The sequence below is a fragment of the Canis aureus genome, chromosome 23 (genome assembly GCF_053574225.1).
Source record: "Canis aureus isolate CA01 chromosome 23, VMU_Caureus_v.1.0, whole genome shotgun sequence".
In the NCBI taxonomy this organism is placed as follows: Eukaryota; Metazoa; Chordata; class Mammalia; order Carnivora; family Canidae; genus Canis; species Canis aureus.
The window spans coordinates 18,855,070-18,877,049 of NC_135633.1; the positions used below are offsets into that span (position 1 = coordinate 18,855,070).

At 40.1% G+C, this 21,980-nt stretch overlaps 1 protein-coding gene across 6 annotated transcripts in view; it reads left to right on the forward strand.

Moving 5' to 3' along the window:
• The first annotated feature begins 431 nt into the window (after positions 1 to 431).
• The window catches only part of STK33 (serine/threonine kinase 33), a 152,975-nt gene continuing 131,426 nt past the window's right edge, over positions 432 to 21,980 (forward strand). For 4 of the 6 annotated variants that reach the window (XR_013362108.1, XM_077866577.1, XM_077866581.1 and 1 more), the window contains exon 1: positions 432 to 581. The gene's annotated coding sequence lies outside the window, so the exon portion shown is untranslated. Of the gene's footprint in view, positions 582 to 5,084; positions 5,108 to 21,980 lie in introns of those variants that run through there. The other 2 variants (XM_077866578.1, XM_077866579.1) reach the window with 2 other exon arrangements.

The following is a 21,980-nucleotide window of genomic DNA, read 5'->3' on the forward strand; positions in this document are numbered from 1 at the left end:
CGCCCCGCCAGCCCCGCCCTGTCCGTCCAGCCCCGCCCCGCCAGCCCCGCCCCGCCCCGCTAGTCCTGCCGTGGGGCGAAGGGGCTTCGCCGCAGCCGCCGCGCTGTGTCCCCGCGCGGCCCCCGTCCACCTCCCTGCGGCCGCCCCCGCCCCCTCCCCTCTCCCTGCCCTCCCCTCTCCCCTCGCCCCTCCCCTCCCCCCACGGGCCGCCGAGTTTCTCCAGCGGCGGAATTCCGGGCTCGGCACCCGGGACGCCCCCGCCCCAGCGCCAGGAGTGCGAGCCCGTCTGCCGCCCGCCGGCCCGCGGGCGGGGTGACTGGCCCCCCGCGTCGCCGCGCCTCAGGGCCGGGCCGTTGCTGCGGCAACGCGCGGGCAAACGGGCCGCAGGGCCTCCCGCTGCGGGCGGGCCCGCCTCCCCTCCCCTCCCAGCGTCTCCCCCGGGCCCAGCCGTTGGGACCCCGTCCCCCCCCGCCCCCTCCCCCTCCCCAGGGTCCCAGTCGGCCCCGTTCAGCTCCACCTTCTCACCTCACTCATCTTGGGACCTGACCCTTTTTGGAAGTTTAAAGTGAACTTACTGTAGGGTAAGTGGGATTTGGGAAGAGGAGCACGTCCTTTAAAAGCTCTGAACTTGCGGGGTCCCCGCCCCCCGGCCCCCTAGGTCTCCTAGCGCCTGGCTCCTGGCAGGGCCTCATTACTGGTACCTCGCACAGCTCTTGGTCTAGTCCCTGGCGCACAGCGGGTGCCATCCGAGTTGCTGCTGTGGCCTCAGAGCAGCCCTGACCGGCTCGGTGGCAGGTGCCTTGAGCACTCCTCCTCCTTCCTCGTCCGGCCGTGCAGACTCCTTTCTCACAGAGTCCGAAGAGCGCTGAGAAGTCACGATGGATTTTAGGCTGGGGGCAGTGGGGGAGAAGAGGATGTAAAGCACTGGAGAGTAAGGGGGAGAACCGTGAATGTAAAGCACTGGAGAACTAGTCGTAAGGGGCATTTGCGTGCTACAAGTGCATTCATACGCCTGGTCCCACAGCAGCAGCCAAGACAGATCTTTTTCCTTTGACCACCAAACAGCTCCAGTATCCAACTGGCCAATAGGGTGGATACAGAGCCTTGGAGGAGGGCTCTGTGAATGGAAAGAAACACCAACAGATTCTGAACCTAAACTGTCCCCCCCACCCCTGCTTTGTGCACCCCCCCAGGCCCAAGGATTCAAGTTACGGCGGGTGTGCAGCTGTTACCCACATTTCAGTTTCTAGGCCCCGTAAATCTCTCATGTTTCTAGCTCAAGGAATCACACCATCCTCCACCTAGTTTGCAAGCCAGAAATCTTGGACTCATCCTTCACACCTGCCACTCCCTCTCCTTCCATCTCTAAATCATCATCAAGGTCTGTTTACTTTATCTTCAATCTCAACTCCATCTACTTATTTCTGTCCCTGCCGCTGTCACCCTAGACCAAGCTACCGTTATCTCTTGTGGGGTCTCCTGTAGTACCCTCCTAACTGGTCCAAAGATATTCATCCTGTCCTGTTAATATTTTCCACCTGTTCTTTGCACTGCAGCCGAAGTCATTTTTAAAAAATTAAAATTTGATTATGATACCTCTCTTCTCCCCCATTTGCTCCCTACTTTAAATCCATCATTACTTCTCATTGCTCTTCAGATAAAGATGCAACTCCTTAACGCGGCCTACAAATTGTGTGAGTGTATGCTTTAACATCCAGACCAAGATACTTTTGAGAATAAAAGTGCTATTATTTATCCTGGGACTGTTCCTCGGCATTCTGGGGCAAATGGTTTGTTACTCTCCCAATAAGGCTCTGTGGTACCTTCCTCTTCTCCAGCCCCTGGTTCTCTGGGTTCCAATTACACTGGCTCTTTTTCAGTCTTTTGTCATCATTTTCCCTCCTACCAAGGGCCTTTGCATGTGCTCTTCTCCCTGCCAGGCATGCTCTTCCCTCTTTATAGTCTAGTTAACTCTTGCTCATCCCTCACATCATAGATCAAATGTTTATTCAGGAAAACTGCCTCTGACCAGAGGGACTGTACCCTGAGGGTACAGTCTCTTCTGACACCAGTTCTCTTTCCATGCACTTGTCACAATTGCAATTTTGTCTGTGTGACTGGTACATGGCATGTAGTTAATAAATACTTGAAGGTTGGAATGATCAACATTTCCCACGTCATTAGTTTCTGGAAATACCATGCAGTGGTTAAGAGCACCAACTGCAGAGCTAGACAGATGGATGCTTAGATTTGAATTTCAGCTCCCCCATGTTTCCTTATCTGAAACCCGTGGGGCTAGTTGTCTTTTAAAGTTCAGAGTGTTTCTGATTATAGAAAGATAACATGGCATATATATACCGTATCCATTCTAAGTGGGATGTGGGGCACCATGTAATCAAACACATTGATTTTCTTTAGTGAGATGATGTCACTCTAAGTGGAATAAAGGCTATACATAGTTTTGCATTGGTTTAGGTCAGGTTTTGCCAACAAATGAGTTGCTCCAAATTGATGAGAACACTTTGTATTTTAGCATTTCAGATAAAGGCTTGTGAGTCTGTCCCAGTATAATCTGGAGTCAATCACTTAGTATCCCTGTGCCTCAGATTCCTTAGCTATAACCTGGAGAGAGTTAGAGCACCTACTGACCTCACAGGTTCAGGTTCCATTCGTGCTGTTGTGAGGAGTAAATGTGTTAACACAAGTTGATCCTTGAACAATGTGGGGTTTAGGGGCGGCAATCCCCCATGCAGTCAAAAATCCATGTATATCTTTTGACTCCCCTAAACTTAACTATTAATAGCCTGCAGTTGACCTGAAGCCTTACTGATAACATAAACAACACGTATTTTGTATGCTAGATGTACTGTATTTTTATAATAAAGCAAGCTGGAGAAAAGAAAATGTTATTAATAAAATCATAAGGAGAGAAAATAAATTTATAGTACTATACTATACTTAATGGAAAAAATCCATGCATAGGTGGACCTGCACAGCTCAAACCAGTGTTGTTCAAGGATCAACTGTACATGCTAACTGCTTAGAACAGTGAATGGTCTTTAGTGCTATAGCAAGGTCAACTCTTATATCATTTTTATTGACTTCATTATAATCCGCATTGTGCATGAACCATTATTTATTTATGGCAATTTACTTATTGCTATATATATATATATATTTCAGGTATAAAAATGAAGAGAAAGTCTAATTAAATCTTTTTTTTTAAAGATTTTATTTATTTGAGAGAGTCAGAGCACAAGCAGGGGGAGGGGCAGGGGGAGAGGGAGAAGCAGGCTCCCCACTGAGCAGGGAGCCCCGATGGATGAATGGATGGATGCAGGGCTCTATCTCAGGACCCTGGGATCAAGACCTGAGCTGAAAGCAGATGCTTAACTGACCGAGCCTCCCAGGTGACCCATATTTAAATCTTTTGACTAGATTTTTGATAACTGAAGATTGGTTCCTAACATGCAATTAGAGTCAAAGTGCAGAATCATTGTGACTGCTCTTGAAACCTACAGTTGCCCTCAGAAAGATTATACCGATTCACCATCCCGTCATCAGTTTTATGATTACCTGTGTTAGCATTATTGTTTTTAAAAATCTTTGCTAATTGCACGAAAAAAAAAAAAGAGTACCTACTTATTTTAACTCACATCTTTCATTATTGATATTTTCAAGCATTAAAAAATCTTGTTGGTTATCAGCTATTTCCTTTCTGTGAATTATCTGCACAAACCCTATGATGGCTTTTATACTGAAATCTCAGGGTTTTTTAAAAATCAGTTGTTTGTGTAGTTTCTGCCTCCCTCGAGCCTGGGCAGGAATCAGTATGCTGGGCTTTGGTTGGAATTAGTTGGCTAGGTCTCCCCAGAGTCTGGGGCTAGTTGTTACTTGCCTGTAAACTACGGAGCAACATGGAAAGCAGTGTTTCAGAGGCTCTGTCCTGGGGAAAATCTGAAACCAAGACCAGGCTGCCGGTATGTGTATCTGAACCTTTGGTCTAAAAGGACTTGGAAGAAAGAGGGCAGGAGGTAGGAGGTAAATGACCAAGGCAGAAGAAAGAGGCAGAGTGATTCTGAAAGCTGGGAGGGAGAAGCTGTAATCTTCTTTTTGTAGGGACCGTGCAATTTCTTGTGAGGCTGAGGGAAGGAACGCTGAGGGTACTGTCTTGGCCAGACACGGATTTGTGTGGATTCTTGATAGAGTAAGGATATTAACCCTTGCTTGTCATATGAGGACATCCCCTCCCCCACAATTGCCATTTTATTTAATTTATGATGGTTTTTGATTTCTAGAAATTTCAAAAAAAGTGTTGTCGACCTATTAATCTTTTCCTTTTTGATTCATTGCTTTTGTGTTTTGAAAGTCCTTTCCATGCAGAGACCAAATAACTCTCTGCATTTTCTTAAAAAATGCTAGTTTGTGATATCAGCGTATCAAGGAAGAGTCAATGCAAGTAAGTAAAATAGAGTTGAGTGTGTGATTTCCAACCAATACCTACCTAGAAGATACTGATACAAAGGAAGATACTCATTTCATCTTCATGTCTCCTTGAAGAAGAGCTTACACAGCTCCAGGTGAGCTGAGGAAGACTTTTTCTGATGGGATCTGTCACACATTGTGAACTTAGAGAATCATATCCTAGATACTTTTAGAAGTGTTCTGAAAGAAAGTGTGATCTCTGAAGATTCTTTCTACTTCTTTTGTCCTATATGTGATCCAATATTTCAAGCACTTATAGTTATTAGATGCTGAGAAATCATTTCCCCGTTTTTAAAAGAGGCTTAAAAAAAGGGAAAATGTCATGTAAAACTAATTGCTGACCTTCTTGGTGCTGGTAAATTAATATGTTTTAAGATGTGTTTCAGAAAGAATTTTCCTTCCTGCTGAGCTTCAGTATGGATTGGTGAGGCAAATTGTGGCTTGCTTGGATCTGTTTTAGGGTTCCAGAATATGAAGAGTGGACAACTTATTGTTACACCTTATTGATACATCTTTCCTTAATTTATTAACGAAAATAAACCAGAGAGTATGAGAAACTAATCACCTCACAAAAACTCCTGCAATTTTTCCCATCTGAAATTATTTGAGAGAAGTTTATAAGGTGAGGGGCAGCAACTTTTATAACTAATCAGAATATCTTTTCTACTTACAGTGAACTGATTATCTTTCTTAATAGCCATTGATGTGTCAGACAGTGAACTGATTATCTTTCTTTTTTTTAAATTTTTATTTATTTATGATGGTCACAGAGAGAGAGAGAGAGAGAGAGAGGCAGAGACACAGGCAGAGGGAGAAGCAGGCTCCATGCACCGGGAGCCCGACATGGATTCGATCCAGGGTCTCCAGGATCGCGCCCTGGGCCAAAGGCAGGCGCCAAACCGCTGCGCCACCCAGGGATCCCCTGATTATCTTTCTTAATAGCCATTGATGTGTCAGTTTGAGTATCAGTGAGAATGTGGTATGACATGAGAAATAGAAAGCAAAAATAAGCAGCTTTGTATTGATGAAGATAAGTTAATTTAGAAATACTTTTACCATTTGCCTTACTTTCTGATCTAGACTATTTGGTAAACATTACTAACTCTTATAATAAAACGTTCATTCAACAGTATTTATTGGGGGTGTATGACGTTCCAGGCACAGTTCTGGAATATTGCACTATATTTTCACTTTTACATAGTGTGTGTACAAAGTTTGCTTGTGATTCAATATTCCTCAGATGAGCTGTGCTTATTTGGAAAAATTGGCCATTTGGACTCACACCTATTCGTTCAGGGAATCTAGGAAAAGCCTTATAGAAAATGTTCATCCCCTCTGTGAGGTGGCGATGCTGGTAATTGAAAGGGCTACTGTGTTCCATAGTCGATACCACAGTGGAATGGTCATCTGTGGCAGCAGAGCTTGCCGGGAGAGAATCCGTTTACCGTTTACCAAAGGCAGTGCATCTGAGGCTTGGGTTCTTCTACCTGAATTCTTTCAAGTCTGTTTGCTGTTAGCAGATCTAACATAGAGGCTCTTCTATCTGCTCGAGGGAGCTCAGCTTGCAACCAGCTGAGATATTGGGAAGAAAGCAAATATTTATCCTTGGACGTTTTTCACAGAAATCAAATTAATTTTTCCTCTCAGCCTTCTTTATGTTGGTGTTCAGTTTATGGCAATAAAATTCAATGTTTTTCATATTTGTTATTATGAAAATAAACACCAATGTGCAGCAGTGATTTTCAAGTTAACTTAATTGCTTCTCTGTTTTATCTCTTTGATGGTACATATGTTATAGTGTGTACACTTAACTCATTTTTATAGTTGTGCCTTTTTTATTGAGATATAATTAACATACTATAAAATTCACCCCTTTACAGTGTACAGTCAAGTGTTGTCTGTATCACTAGGGTTTGCAGCCATCACCACTATCTAATTCCAGACTGTTTCATCACCTAAAAAGAGAAATCCCACATCCACTAGTGGTCAGCCCCCATTCTTCCTCCCCCAGCACCTGGCAAACACTAATCTAATCTTTCCTCTCTAGTTTGCCTATTGCACAAATGGAATCATATGATATGAGGCCTTTTGCATTTGGCTTCTTTCACATAACACAGTGTTTTTCAGAATCATTTCTGTTGTAGTACAAGTCGGTACTTCATTCCTTTATTTACTTGTTTATCTTTTTAGTGAGGGGGGGGGCAAGAAGGGGAGAGAGGCAGAGGGAGAGAGAGAATCCCAAGCAAGCCTCCATGTTCTGCATAGAGCCTGATGTGGGGCTCAATCCCACAACCCTGAGAACATGACCCGAGCCAATATTAAGAGTCGAACACTTGACCTATTGAGCTACTCAGGCACCCCTTCATTCCCTTTTATATGACTGAGTACAATTCCATTGTATTACCACACTTTGTTTATACATTCATCTGTAGATGGCCATTTGGGTTGTTTCAGTTTTTGGCCATCATGAATAAAGCTGCTGTGAATATTTACATACGAGTTTTTGTGTGAACATGTTTTCATTTCTCTTGAGTATATATACCTGAAAGTAAAATTGCTCATCGTATAATGCCTCTGTTTAACTTTTTGAAGAGTGCCAAGGTGTTTTCCAAAGTAGTTGCACCATTTTGCATTCTTGCCGGCAGTGTGTAAGGGTTCTCATGTCTCCATATCATCACCAGTGCTTGTTTATTGTCTTTTTTTTTCAAGATTTTTAAGTTTATTTGACAGAGCATGAGTAGGGGAGCAGCAGGCAGAGGGAGAGGGAGAAGCAGGCTCCCCGCTGAGCAGGGAGCCCCATGCAGGGATCCATCCCAGACCTCTGGGATCATGACCTGAGCCGAAGGCAGTTGCTTAGCCAGCTGAGCCATAGGCACCCCAATTGTGTCTTTTTGATTATAGCCATCCAGTAGGTATGAAGAGGTACTTCATTATAGTTTTGATTTGTGTTTTCCTGATGACTAATGATGTTGAACATCTTTCCATGTGTTTGTTGCCATTTGTATATCTTCTTTGAAGAGATATCTATTTAAATCCTTTGCTTAAAAAAATAAAGAAATCCTTTGTTTATTTTTTATTTGGATTGTCATTTTACTGTTGAGTTGTGTTTTTTACATATTCTGCATACTAGACCCTTATTAGATAGATGTTTTACAAATATGACATTATGTATATAGTCTTTTATATTCTTCATAGTAGCCTTTGAGGAACAAAAGTTTTTAATTTTATCAAGTCTAGTATATCTGTTTTTTCTTTGGTTGCTTAGTTTTAGATGTCATATCTAAAAAACGAATGCCCAACTCAAGGTCACAAAGATTTACCTGTATGTTTTCTTTTAAGAGCTTTGTAGTTTTAGCTCTTACATTTAGGTCTTTGATTCATTTTGAGTTAATTTTTGTATATATGTGAGGTAGGTGTCCAAATCCATTCTTCTGTTTGTGGCTATCCAGTTGTCCCAGCACTGTTTGTTGTACATCCCACTTTTTTTGAGTCAACTTGTGAGTCATGTTTTGGGGAAACAAAATTTGGGTGATTTCTTGTCATCTCAATTAGGTGACACATTCTATACATCGGACATTTGAGACAAAGGAACATCTGTATTGCTAGCTAGGAAGTAGGACTTTAGCCTCACATTTCTATGTAGGCTTATCATTTGGTGAGTTGGTTTGCAGAAGATGTAATAAGCTTCAGGGCTTCTTCCCTCTCTAATCTACCTTCAAGCCTCTAAGTGGACCTATGTCGCTGCTGCTTTGCCATATTTTTCCCTGAATCATAACCTGATTCCCATTTGCCCTTCTGGGGAAAAGAGAAGAGTCAAGGAGAAGTTGCTTCCTCCCTTCTTTGGAAAGGCCCTACAGTTGTCCTTCCAGCCTCATGGGAGAAACAGAAAAGCCATGTGAACCTTTCTTCAAAGAAAGGGGGTGATCCCAAGGGAAGACAGAGCTTGTCACCTCTTTGTGCCTCCTCTTGCAAGCTCCTCTCTCTGGAATTATGACCTAATTGAGCATCGGCTGATTTCAGAACTCCTTTTCCTTGAAACAGAATGATAAGGAAGATAGGTTTGTGTTCCTCCCAGAGATTCAAGTGGTACTGTGGAAAAAGCTTAGGCTTGGGGTCATGCTCACCTGAGTTCAAATTTTGGTTCTGCATCTCAAACTTGGGTTTCTTTATTTATAAAATGGGGTCTATAATCCCAATTTCCCAGGATGATTATGAAAAACAAATAGAATATCATGTGTAAAATACCTAACAAATTGGTAGCCCTCAAGTAAATACTAGTTTCCCTTCTCTCTTTTCCAAAATTTCTGGGAAATATCTGTATGAATACAGTTTATTTTTTTTTTATTTTATTTTTTTTTATGAATACAGTTTAAAAAAAAAAAACTCCATAGAATCTTAGAGTTGGAAGGGGCCTTCATACTTGTGACTATACACTTTGTTAAACCTGTCAGAGCTCTTTTCATGTTTATTGATTTGTTCACTTAGCATTGATTACTTGCTGTATTTCAGACATTATTGTCTAGGTGTCTGTCATCAGTCAGTGGAGGAGAAATGACAGACATACATGACACAAGCCTGATGCATGGTTGTCACTTCATTCATCCTCACTTCTCTAATTTGATTCATTCACTTATGAAATGATGAGCCAGACACTATCGTAGATTCTTGGAATGCAAGAGAGCTCATGGTCTCTTGTGGGGGGAAGTAAACCAAGAAATTACAATATCCTGTGGGAGGTACTCTCAGAGGCACATGGGTAGTTGCTATGGAAGTTGGAGAAGAGCGCTCCCCAGTATGCTTAGGGGGGTCAGGGAAGGATGAGCAAAAGGGGAAAGGAGTCTGAGGCAGGAGGATAGCAGACCCAAAGCCTCAGGGATGGGAAAGAGTATTCTTTAAGGAGGTTGATACCGAGGGAAATAATCAGAGAGACAATAACTAGATAGGATAGTAGTGCTCAGCTTACAAAGAGCCTGTTATACTGGGCTGAGACTTGAGTCCGTTTTGATGGAGAAAACAGAAGCACAATTTGTAATTAAGAATTAACATCTGTCTTAGCTTTATTCTTATTCTAAGCCTAGCTTTAAAAAAATCTTTTCTTTATCTTTTGTTTTTAGCATTTTCCCCAAGCATCTGCTATTTTAGGCTTTTGCCTTGGTGATTCTCTTCATATAAACATCTGGCCACTTTTTTAATCATCCTGGGTTACTAGCTTATCTACTTTGGGGTTATAGCTCATAGAGAGCTCCCTCTGTGTCTGTATACTTTCTCTGGAAGAGTCTATTTCCTGTTTGCCCCAGGACTCAGTCAGTAATGGGAAAGACCCATCACGTTGGCTGCGACCTGGTAGAGAGAGGGCTGTTGGAGGAGGGCCAGGTGTATGGGGAAGGCTCTTGAACCAGAGGTACCGTCAGCTGGCGTTTCTGATGTCGGCAGAGCTGTAGCCTCTCTCCTGTTCTTCTCCCATTGTCACTGATGGACTGACTGCTCCAGGGCTGTGTCTCTTGGGCCTCTTTTGCTTTGCCTTGAGGGATTGAGGAGTGGCCCCAACACTCAGGAATCATAGCTTTGTTAGTGGCAGCCATCCTCTACACATCCAAACACCTATCCCCTCAAGACACAGTCTAAGCTGGCTTTTCCAACATGAGAGACCCTGTCTGAATTTCCAGAGATCACTTATGTAGGACTGTTCAGAGGTCTTCTCTACATTATAAATCATGGAAAGATTGGTTAGGGGTGGGAAGGGAGAAGGGAGGGTATGCTAACTTTTCAAATCTCAGAAGGGTTGTTTAAGTATCGTGAACAAGGTGCCAGATTTTGGTCTAGAATTCTGGCACTACCTCTTACTAGCTTTGTTTTTTTTTTAATCTAAATTCTTTTAAGCCTAAAATAATTCTACGATTTAATAAATGTAGCAGGCACTGCCTCTACTGATTAGATCTGGATTCTTGAGGCAGATTGAGTGGCAGCATTTTAGCATTTTGAGCTCAGCCACTAGTGAATTGAAGTTGTAATAGCTGTATTTATTATACCCCGAATTGAATGAGTTATTAATAAACCATTCCTTAGCCCCATATTATCTCTGTTTTACAGACTAATTTTTTTCAATAGGATTTCCTTAATTGTATCAAATGTTTCATTCCTAGAATGCTTAACACGTCTGATTGGTATAATCTCCAGGGAAACTAGACGGTCTTAATTACATCTAGTGTTTTGATTTCATTTGATTCTTTAGATGAGATTAAAAGTAATTTATTTTAAAGGCTATGACTACTCTCTGTGTACCTATGCTTATTGCAGATTTAGAAAGCTTTGGCCATATTACATTAGCATTGCCAGTATAGCAGATAATTTAGGTTGTGGACTAGTATATAGGGTAGTTAACTTCTTTCAGAACAATAAGCTTGATGACACTATTTTTTTCACTACCCTTCTCCCACTTTTCTCATCACTGTCTTTGGATAGTGTGGATTTATATTTTCTATTCATTTAGCCATTTCCCTAGTTTATGTCAAGACTTGCTCCCGAGGGAGTAGAGGGTTCTTGGGTTTGACTCTTTCTGAAACATCTCTTTCCTAGTGAATAAATTTGGTAATAATTTGTAGAGTATGGCTTTTAGTTCTAGATGCCATGTTTCACCTAGAGGAAGGTGAGGGTCTGAGGTGGTTCATATCTTTACATGATATGAAGGGCAGCTGAGGATATTGGAAATATAGAAAAGATGGCTTGCCTCTAAGAAACATGATCAAAGGGACATGTGCTCTTTTTCTTCCTGTCTAGAAGACTGAGACCTATTAAACAGGGACAAAACATATCTGTAGGAAAGACAGACCAGGAATGATATGTAGAAATATTTATATGGAAACCATTTTGGCTCAATATGAGGAAAAGCATTCCATCATGGGTGTCCGATGAAATGAGCTTTTGGGGGAAAAGTAAAGCATGGGTTCCATGTTGTTGGAAAACTTTTAACAGTGTCCATAATCAGCATACATCAGATTTTCCATGGAAAAGAAAATTCCATGTACCAGATATCCTTTGGTGTTCTTTCTAATTCCTGGATTCTGTGGTTGCTTCCCTACTCCTGATACTATAATGTGGCTACTTCATTCTAGGTTTTGCTTTACTGGTTTATGTGGTTGTGTTTATATTCCTGAACAATCACAGCACAGAAGGCTATGTGTGGTTGGTAAAAACTGCCTGATATGAAACCTTTCTGTAGATAATTCACAAAGTGAACACATACCATGTGCACATGTATACTTATACACATAAGCATGTATATGTATAATGGAGAGTTATTATACTTTCAGGGTTTTGTCTTCTGTTTCTGTTGTTATAAAATATCATGTGGCTTTAAATACTTCTGAGTCTCATAAGAATTTTTTTTTATTTTGACATTGATTTTAAAGAATATAGCTTTGTTAAGTTTTCAAAATAGAAGCAACAAAGAGCCTTTGTGGGAGTAGGAATTAAAAACTGGTGATTTTATTGTGAGACCATTTGAGAAAGATCTATAAATAAAACAGTATAGACATTCAATTAGTGTGCTAGAATTGTAAGAATAGGAAGTAAGAACACTACAGTCATTTTGGAAAATTGTGTTTTTAGACTCACTTATTAATTGGATTGTTGAGTGCAGTATTAGTGGTTTCAAAGGGCACCACAATTCATTACAGTTCTGACCTGGGGTAATAAATATAAAGATAAAATGAAATCCATTTTCCTTAAGAACTACTGGTTTTATGAAATGATTAAATCTGATTTTAAAATAAAGCATTAAGTGCAAACCACTAAGAGTTCAAAAAATACTTATGGGTCCCATGAAAGAAGATTTAGTGCATTTAGCTTTCAAACAGTTTGCTCATTGTAGATGAAATGCCCTTAAGTTGATGCAAGTTATCATGCCAATAAATTAATAAACTATGAGAAGATACATATTTTCTCTTTGGAATGGGCCCATTCGCTGGGGACAGATGGTTCTCTTTCAGACTACATTTTCTTCTGAAGTGGTAAGGCATTAGAGAAGTCCGCTTTCTGCAGGAACTTAAGCTCATTGTGGGTGCTATTAAAGCTTTGACTTGATATTGTGCAAAAGGAAGTCATAATACTGGGAGAATTTACCCACTCAGAAAGATTTACATTTTAAAAAAGATTTTATTTATCTGAGAGAGAGAGAGAGCGCGAGCGCATGAGTGTGAAGAGAGGCAGAAGGAGAAGCAGGCTCCCTGCTGCTTCCAACTCAGAACTTGATCCCAGGACCCTGAGATCATGACCTGACCTGAAGCAGACACTTAACCAGCTGAGCCACCCAGGAGCCCCAAAGACTTACATTTTATAGGACTTTTATAATTCTTTTAATATTTTATTAATGTATCTGAGAGAGAGTGCTTGAGCAGTGGGGAAGGGCAGAGCGAGAGGGACAGGCTGACTCATTGCTAAGCAGGGAGTCCAATGTGGGGCTCCATTCCAGGATGCCAGGATCATGATCTGAGCTGATCATCAGCTAAGGCTGGTGCTTAACTGACTGAGCCACCCAGGCTTCCTGGACTTTTAGAATTCTTTAATACTTTTTATTTAAAAAGCCTAAAGCATATTATTATGCACAAATACATCTCTCTCTTCCATGAACTCCTATGTAGCCCAGGCCATTGATATTAGAGAATATGAGGAATGTCCTTAAGTTCATTGGAGACCAAGGTAGAGCCTCTGCAGTCCTGGAGAGTGAACAAATCCTCTGACTCTGCTAAATCCAAATCTTCCAGAGGGTAGCCTCTTCTTCTAACTTTAGCCTGAATATTGTGCAATATAGTGATATATAATATCAAAATCATGATTTTTCAAATATTTGGATATCTGATACAAATAGTGAGCAAATGAATTTATCCTTTTATGTTTTGAACATTTTAGAGTCATGTTACTAAGGAATTTCATTGAAAATATCCAACATTTTTTCTCCCCTTAATTGCAAAATATCCTCATGCGTCTTTCTCAAAATATTATTAGTAATATTGGCCATGATCAACCATTTTTGAAGTATTCAAATCACTGTGGTTTTTTAGACACCAAGCTGGGGCACGAAGCAGCTTTTTTCTTTTCCTCTTCCCTTGTTGGCCTGCCCCCTTTTTATCGCCTCCATACTTTTACACAAGATATATAAAGAATTCTCTACGGAGGTCCTTATTTCATAAACTTATTCGTAGCATGCCAATGGGGTGAGACTGAGTAGTCATTATTGCTGTTATTCCTAGTAATGACTTAAAAAGTATGCTGAATTATCTGAATGTTAATGCTCAGCAATTTCACCTCTTTCAGCATTCTTTTCCGTTTCTGTGGGACTTTACCACTCCAGGCACCCCTGGAGATGTGTCTTTGAATAGAGGGACAGCTACATTAAGACTTAAGGATGAGTTGGGGCACCTGGGTGGCTCAGTCGGTTAAATCTCTGCTTTTGGCTCAGGTCATGATCCTGGAGTCCCAGGATTGAGTCCCACATCTAGTTCCCTGTTCAGTGGGGGAGTCTCCTTCTCCCTCTGCCCCTCCCCTGCTCTTGCTCTCTCTCTCTCAAATAAATAAATAAAATCCTTAAAAAAAAAAAAAAAAGACTTAGGAATGAGTAGAAACCATCCCGGTAACAGGTACAGTAATAGTGGTATTTCAAGCGGAGGAAATGACATGTGGAGTCTGGGTGGACCTGAAAGATATAGGGAGCCTAAAGTACAAGGTGGAGGGAATGGATAAGAATGAGGCTAGAGACCATATCATACATATCATGCTGGGTTTGGTGAGCCATATTAAAGAATTGACTTTAATTCAAGGTAAGAGGGAGTGATGGATGGGCTTTGAGTAGGGGGATGGTGTAACTAGATACATGTTTTAGAAAAATAATTTGGTTGCCATTTGGTGAATATACTGGAAAGAGCTCAAGATGAAGAGACTGGTTAAGTGGAGGCTGGGATAGTAATTCAAGTACGAGATATTGGAGTGGCAGAGGTGAAATAGCCACGGGCATTATAACATGACTAAAACTTAAGTGAGATGGAGGCTCAGCTTACCTGGACATTGGACTATGCTTTGATTTCCTGTCTTGGTGAAGAAGTTCTGGATTTTTAAATGTATTTTTTAATTTTAAGTTTTTATTTAAATCCCAGTTAACATTCAATGTACTATTAGTTTTAGGTGTACAGTATAGTGATTTAACACTTCCCTACATCACTTGGTTCTCATCACAAGTGCACTCCTTAATCTTATCACCTGTTTCAACCCCCACCCCCACCCCATTCTAGTAACCATCAGTTTGTCCTGTATAGTTAAGAGTCTGTTTCTTAGCTTGCCTCTCTTTCTCGTATTTTTTCCCTCTGCTTGTTTGGAAAAACTTCTGGATTTTAAACTGTTTTAGAACAAATCTCTTACACCGTTTAAAAAATCATGTTACTGTTAAAATAGTAGCACATATTATAAAGTGAATCACATTATTTTAAGCACTTTACATTACTATTAATTGATTTCCACTTTACAGCAATCCTATGAGATAACTACTAGTTTTATCTCAATTGGACAGATGATAAAACTGAGGTATTATGTAGGTTATGTAATATGCCCAAGGTCAGATAGCTAGTAAGTGTCTAAGCTGGGATTTAAACCATGCCAGTTTGGGGCCAGGGTCAGTACTCTTAATCACTGTTCCCTGTTCCTGAGAGTTTGGAGTATCAGATATGAGACCTCTTCTCCAACTCTGTTATTCTGTATCCATCCTGAAGAGAAGCAGATTAATTCCAAAAACAGTTAGAGGTAGAAGCAGGATTTATGAATTTAGAGAGAGGGAGGAGAGTAGATTGACTCTTAGATTTGTGGTTTGGCCTCTTGGGTGACCATAGGACCATTCAGGGAAACAGGAATCTGTTGTGGAAGAGTGGAAGAGCAAGTCCAGGAAAGGGTTGAGTGTGAAGGAGGAGCAAGGGGAGGTAATTATTGCTGCTATAAACATGTTGGACTTGAGGAGCTGGTGGCCATCCTTGTAGATATGCTGAGGGGGCAGTTGTATGGATCTGGTTGTTTGCTATCACAGTAACTAGAATTGAGAGAGAGAGAGAGAGAGAGAGACAGACAGACAGACAGACACCTGTGAATCCCAGATCCAGGACAATTTCTGTGAACCAAGTCTTGGTTTAAATAGGTAGGAGCCTTCTAGGTGAGGGAAGCACAGTATACTTGATGACTTCCTGGTAAGAATGTGGGTGAAATGAGAAGATCTGAATTCTAGAATTCTAGGCTTTTTTTTTTTTCTTGTAAAGCATTTAATCTTTGGCAAATCACTACTCTTCTTTGGCTTTCATTTCATTTATTTATTTTATTATTTTAAAATCTTTAAATTCTTTTAAAAAATATTTTATTTATTTATTCATGAGAGACACACAGAGAGAGGCAGAGGGAGAAGCAGGCTCCCTGCGGAGAGCCCGATGTGGGTTTTTTATCCTAGGACTCCAAGATCACGACCTGAGCCAAAGGCAGACGCTCAATAACTGAGCCACCCAGGTGCCCCTAAAATATTTAAATTCATAGGTGCCCTTCAATTGAAAATGTTGATCTACAAAAGAATAAAAATATCTGCTTTGCTTGCCTCAGAGTTGTTGAAAATTAGAATGTCCTTAAATGGACCTTCTGTCTCTGAGGCTCTTATTCCAGGAATTGAATTCAAGTGTTTAAACATTCTTTTTAAATGATAAAGTAAGAGTACAAATATGAATTAGTGGTGCTTGGTATTTTGTAGAGATTATGTACATGAGTCTATAGATAGTGGCAAATGTGCAATGGCTCTTGATTGTCTTGCTTGTGAAATTCAAACTCGTTAGCTGATTCCTTGGGGTCTGGGCCTATCTCTGGTGGCTATAAAAAGAACAGAGATGATTGAATGTCATATCTTTTTTGAAAGAAGAACTAGCAAAATTTGCCCACTGAAAATAGGAAAGAGAAAAAGAGATTGGTGATGGCTGTAACTTTGTGGTTTCCAAGTCCACAGTACCATTTGAAAGAGAACATTATATAATAATAATTTCCAGGAACTATGCTAAGTGATTTATATACTTGATTTGACTTAATTATCACAGTTAACTACCATTACTCCATTTTATAGATGAGCAAACTGGGATGTAGAGAATTTGCCTAAGGTCACACACTGGTAAATGGCAGAACTGGGATGCAAGCCCAGGTCTTCAATCCACAGGGCCTCTGCATGTAACTGTCACATTATATATTCTTTTGGTTTAAAGTTTAATTATTTTTTGACTAGATTATACTTATACATGGTATAATTTAAAAACAGAAGGGCATACAGTGAAAAAGTCTTCCTTTTGTCCCTGTCCTCTTGGTTCTCACTTCCCTAAAATGAGAGTCCTTTCAGAAATGTTCTGTATGTATGTGTGTGTAATTGTAAATTAAAATACACACGTATAATAACTGTGCAGCATATTATACACAAATAGAATTTCACCTATTTTACACAATATACTGTAGGCCTGCACCTTGATTTTTTTTTCTTTTTGCCTAATGATATCTAGGAGATTATTTAGGTTAAAAAAAAGTCTCTTCATCTTTAAAGTTGCTGTATAATATTCTACTGTAAACCACCAGTCCCCTACTGAAGAGCATTTGAAAGTTTGCCAATATTTTGCTATTAAAAATAATGTCTAATAAATGAATTTGAGTTATTTTGTGCATGTGTGAATCCACTGTATATGCTAAACAGGAGCCTAGGGGGTTGCTCCGAGTATGGTGAAATTCACGATAGGAAGCGTTCTATTTAATTTAGTAGGTGTTTTTTATTCCAAGCATACAGGTGTGTGATAATCAACAAATATGTAAGTGCTTTTCTGTCAGCAGGACTCCACAACAAGCACTGTAATCATATAAATGTAAGGGCTTGTAGACTTCAAAAATGAGAAAAAAGGTGGTTATGGCATAGTTGACTGACTCAGAGTGAGTGATGCCTGCATATGAGCAGACATTTACTCAACAGAGTGAAAATTTCATTCCTAAAGAAAAATGACTCATTACTGCATGGAAGAACTTCCCTGGAGATGCACGGATGCATTTGGCCCTGGGTAGGATCACAGTACGATTCTTGTTTAAGAAAGTTGCCATATAAAAATGGCTGTAATGGCTCTGTTGCCATTGACTAAATCCAGAAAATGGGCAAAAGGGAATTTTTAAGATGTATATGTAAAGTGAAGAAAACCGAAGTAAGTTTGTACATAAAGAACTGCAGAGCTCTGGGTGGAGTGGAGTGCAAGTGCTTTACACACTTACATCTTCATAGCTTGGGCCTTGGCAAAATACACAATAAACATGGAGGTCCACCATAATACAATTACATAGTACTTCGTGTTTTTCTGCATCATTGAATGGGCGATTATTATTTTCAGGAGTGGTTTAGATTTTCTAAAGTGTACCTGAAGCGTATAGAAAAACAATATATTTATGTGTCTGGATCAACAAATTTAAGGAGAGTGAAATGGCAGACTCAAGGAACGTTTAAGATTATTCTGCAGATATAGCACATTACATAACTAGCGAATAATAAATGAAGTTTGCGAAAAGCCACATGAGCTTTTGAAATTGGAGTCACGGTCAAGTTTGATTTGCTGTCCTAGGGACACACGGGTGGCTCAGCAGTTTAGCCCTGCCTTCAGCCCAGGGCGTGACCCTGGGGTCCTGGGATTGAGTCCCACAGTCGGGCTCCCTGCTTGGAGCCTGCTTCTCCCTCTGCCTGTGTCTCTGCCTCTCACTCTGTGTCTCTCACAAATAAATAAATAAGATCTTAAAAAAAAAAAGATTTGTTGTCCTAATATCCTAATTTATTAATTATGCGTTCTTAGAATATCTTTGTTGGTTTTTCTTTCTATTTTCTGTTTCATAGTTATTAGCTCTAGAATCTATAGTTAATGGACAATAATGAAATGCAGACTAAAGTCACTTTAATTCCCAAAAATGTGAAATCTCTTACCCAGAAATATAGCTTCTTAGTTTATTGGTATAGTATTTGGAACATAATCATTACATGTCAAAGGGTGATACTGCCCTATATTGGTAGTTGTGTCATGTTAGCTACTAAGTACCACTCTGTACTCTGTACTGGGTACGTTTTGGGACTCCTGTCCTGCATTTTCTCCTGAATAAATCTGTTCTGGCACAGCTCCTCCCATGGCCAGTTTGAGGCTCTCCCTCCAAGTCTGATTACACCAAATTTGGCTAATTGATAGGTGGGCTTTTCATCAATTTGTCACTCACTCATATTGCTTGACTTGTTCTCATATGTGTAACACTTGGCTGTCAGTGTCTAGAAACTCCTGTTTCCCGCAGGTTTTCAGTTTGCTGATAGACTCTGGGGTTACATCTGCACCTTTCTTTAGCATTTAATCTAGATCAGCTGGGCCCAGAGTGGCTACATCCTTTTTTTGGTCCTACCTTGTTTGTTTGCATCTTCACTTCTAACTTTGTTCTGTGCGTTCTCTCTGCTGGAGAAAAAAGAAACAAAATCAACAGTTTTTACGATGGGATCCTGCATGTAGCTCATTACTAGTTCATTCATTCACGGGTTGTGATATTTTATGAAATGTTTATGTTTATATTTAGTTTGATATCTCAAATTAATCCATTTATGAAAGCACCATTAAACCAACTACTTTCACAAAGTTACCATGCCTCTGAGTCAGGCATCACTTTTACATGTTCTAGTGATAATATTGTGATGGGTTTGCCAGAACTTCTGATGGTGTTCACCCATAGACTTGGATATAAAGTTGAAAGCAGTAAGAATTTGGGGTTTACTTTAGCCCTTTGGGGAGTTTTGCTTGACCAAGAACTGCTTAGAATCAGTTGTGTTGTAGTAGCCTAGAGGCAGCATCTTACATGAAGCTTCAGCATCCTCGCGTGGTAGTTGGTAGGAACCATGATTCTTATTTTACAGCCCAGAAGATTGAGATGTGGAGGTTAAATAGCTTGCATGGGAATGCTGGATGTTCAGTAGTAGTGTAGGAGTGGGATCTGAGCATTATTCCACTCATGGGATCATTACTCCTCGGAGTCTCTCTGATTAAGTAGTTTCAGATAATATTAAGGCAGTCTGTTCTTTGTGATCATCAAGGAGTGGGAAGGGATCATAGTGATGTATAAAAATAGTTGATCATTTAGTTATACCATATGGTACAGTTTACTTTGATCATTTCTCATAAATTTGTCAAAATAGTGTGGTAGAATTATTTTAAAAACAAGAGATTCTAGGCTTGTTTAATTTCTGTTTCCCCCCCCCAATATTTTTTTACACTATTTTTACATATAAATCGACTCAAAATGAATGAAAGACCTAAATGTGAGACAAGAATCTACCAAAACCCTAGAGGAGAACACAGGCAGCAACTTCTTTGACCTCAGCCACAGCAAATTATTGCTAGACACATCTCCAAAGGCAAGGGAAACAAAGGCAAAAATGAACTACTAATGTAGAGTGATAGTTTATACATTCTGAAGCCCAGGAAATATTTTCATTTTACAGTTAAATTAGCATCTTTGATTTCTGGTTTCAAAAATGTATCCCCCCAAACATATTATTAACATTGTTTAATTACAAAATACATACAGAAACACTGAAATTCTTTTTTTTTAATTTATTTTTTATTGGTGTTCAATTTACTAACATACAGAATAACCCCCAGTGCCCGTCACCCATTCACTCCCACCCCCCGCCCTCCTCCCCTTCTACCACCCCTAGTTCGTTTCCCAGAGTTAGCAGTCTTTACGTTCTGTCTCCCTTTCTGATATTTCCCACACATTTCTTCTCCCTTCCCTTATATTCCCTTTCACTATTATTTATATTCCCCAAATGAATGAGAACATATAATGTTTGTCCTTCTCCGACTGACTTACTTCACTCAGCATAATACCCTCCAGTTCCATCCACGTTGAAGCAAATGGAGGGTATTTGTCATTTCTAATAGCTGAGTAATATTCCATTGTATACATAAACCACATCTTCTTTATCCATTCATCTTTCGTTGGACACCGAGGCTCCTTCCACAGTTTGGCTATCGTGGCCATTGCTGCTATAAACATCGGGGTGCAGGTGTCCCGGCGTTTCATTGCATTTGTATCTTTGGGGTAAATCCCCAACAGTGCAATTGCTGGGTCGTAGGGCAGGTATATTTTTAACTGTTTGAGGAACCTCCACACAGTTTTCCAGAGTGGCTGCACCAGTTCACAGTCCCACCAACAGTGTATGAGGGTTCCCTTTTCTCCGCATCCTCTCCAACATTTGTGGTTTCCTGCCTTGTTAATTTTCCCCATTCTCACTGGTGTGAGGTGGTATCTCATTGTGGTTTTGATTTGTATTTCCCTGATGGCAAGTGATGCAGAGCATTTTCTCATATGCATGTTGGCCATGTCTATGTCTTCCTCTGTGAGATTTCCCTTCATGTCTTTTGCCCATTTCATGATTGGATTGTTTGTTTCTTTGGTGTTGAGTTTAATAAGTTCTTTATAGATCTTGGAAACTAGGCCTTTATCTGATATGTCATTTGCAAATATCTTCTCCCATTCTGTAGGTTGTTTTTGAGTTTTGTTGACTGTATCCTTTGCTGTGCAAAAGCTTCTTATCTTGATGAAGTCCCAATAGTTCATTTTTGCTTTTGTTTCTTTTGCCTTCGTGGATGTATCTTGCAAGAAGTTACTGTGGCCGAGTTCAAAAAGGGTGTTGCCTGTGTTCTTCTCTAGGATTTTGATGGAATCTTGTCTCACATTTAGATCTTTCATCCATTTTGAGTTTATCTTTGTGTATGGTGAAAGAGAGTGGTCTAGTTTCATTCTTCTGCATGTGGATGTCCAATTTTCCCAGCACCATTTATTGAAGAGACTGTCTTTCTTCCAATGGATAGTCTTTCCTCCTTTATCGAATATTAGTTGCCCATAAAGTTCAGGGTCCACTTCTGGATTGCTTGTATTTACTTAGTATCTGTGACTTGCTTCCTTTAAATAGTATACATTTATTTCCTGGGTACTAGTTTGAAAGTGGTGAATGTTGAATTACATTTACAGTTAAGTCACAATTTGAGATTACAGATGCTTCTTCTATGAAAAATGCATATTTTCTAATTTTTTGGTTTATAAGCTTCAAAGTCTATTTTACTCTTTGATGAGGACTAGTTCTTAAATTAAACCAATGGATTAGAGCATGAAATTTGTTGAAAGCTGTTTCTTTGCAATATTCTGATGCTTCCTAAATAAGTATCTGGTGTTCACCCTACATTTTGAAAATAACTTTTTATTTTGAGATAATTGTAGAATCACATGCAGTCATAAATAATAGAGATCCTGTTGGACTCTTCATTCAGTTTCCCCCAGTGGTAACATCTTACATAACTATAGTTCAGTGTCACAACCAGGAATTGCCATAAGCACAATCTGTATACCTTATGCAGATTTCACCAATTTCTACTTATGTGCGCGCG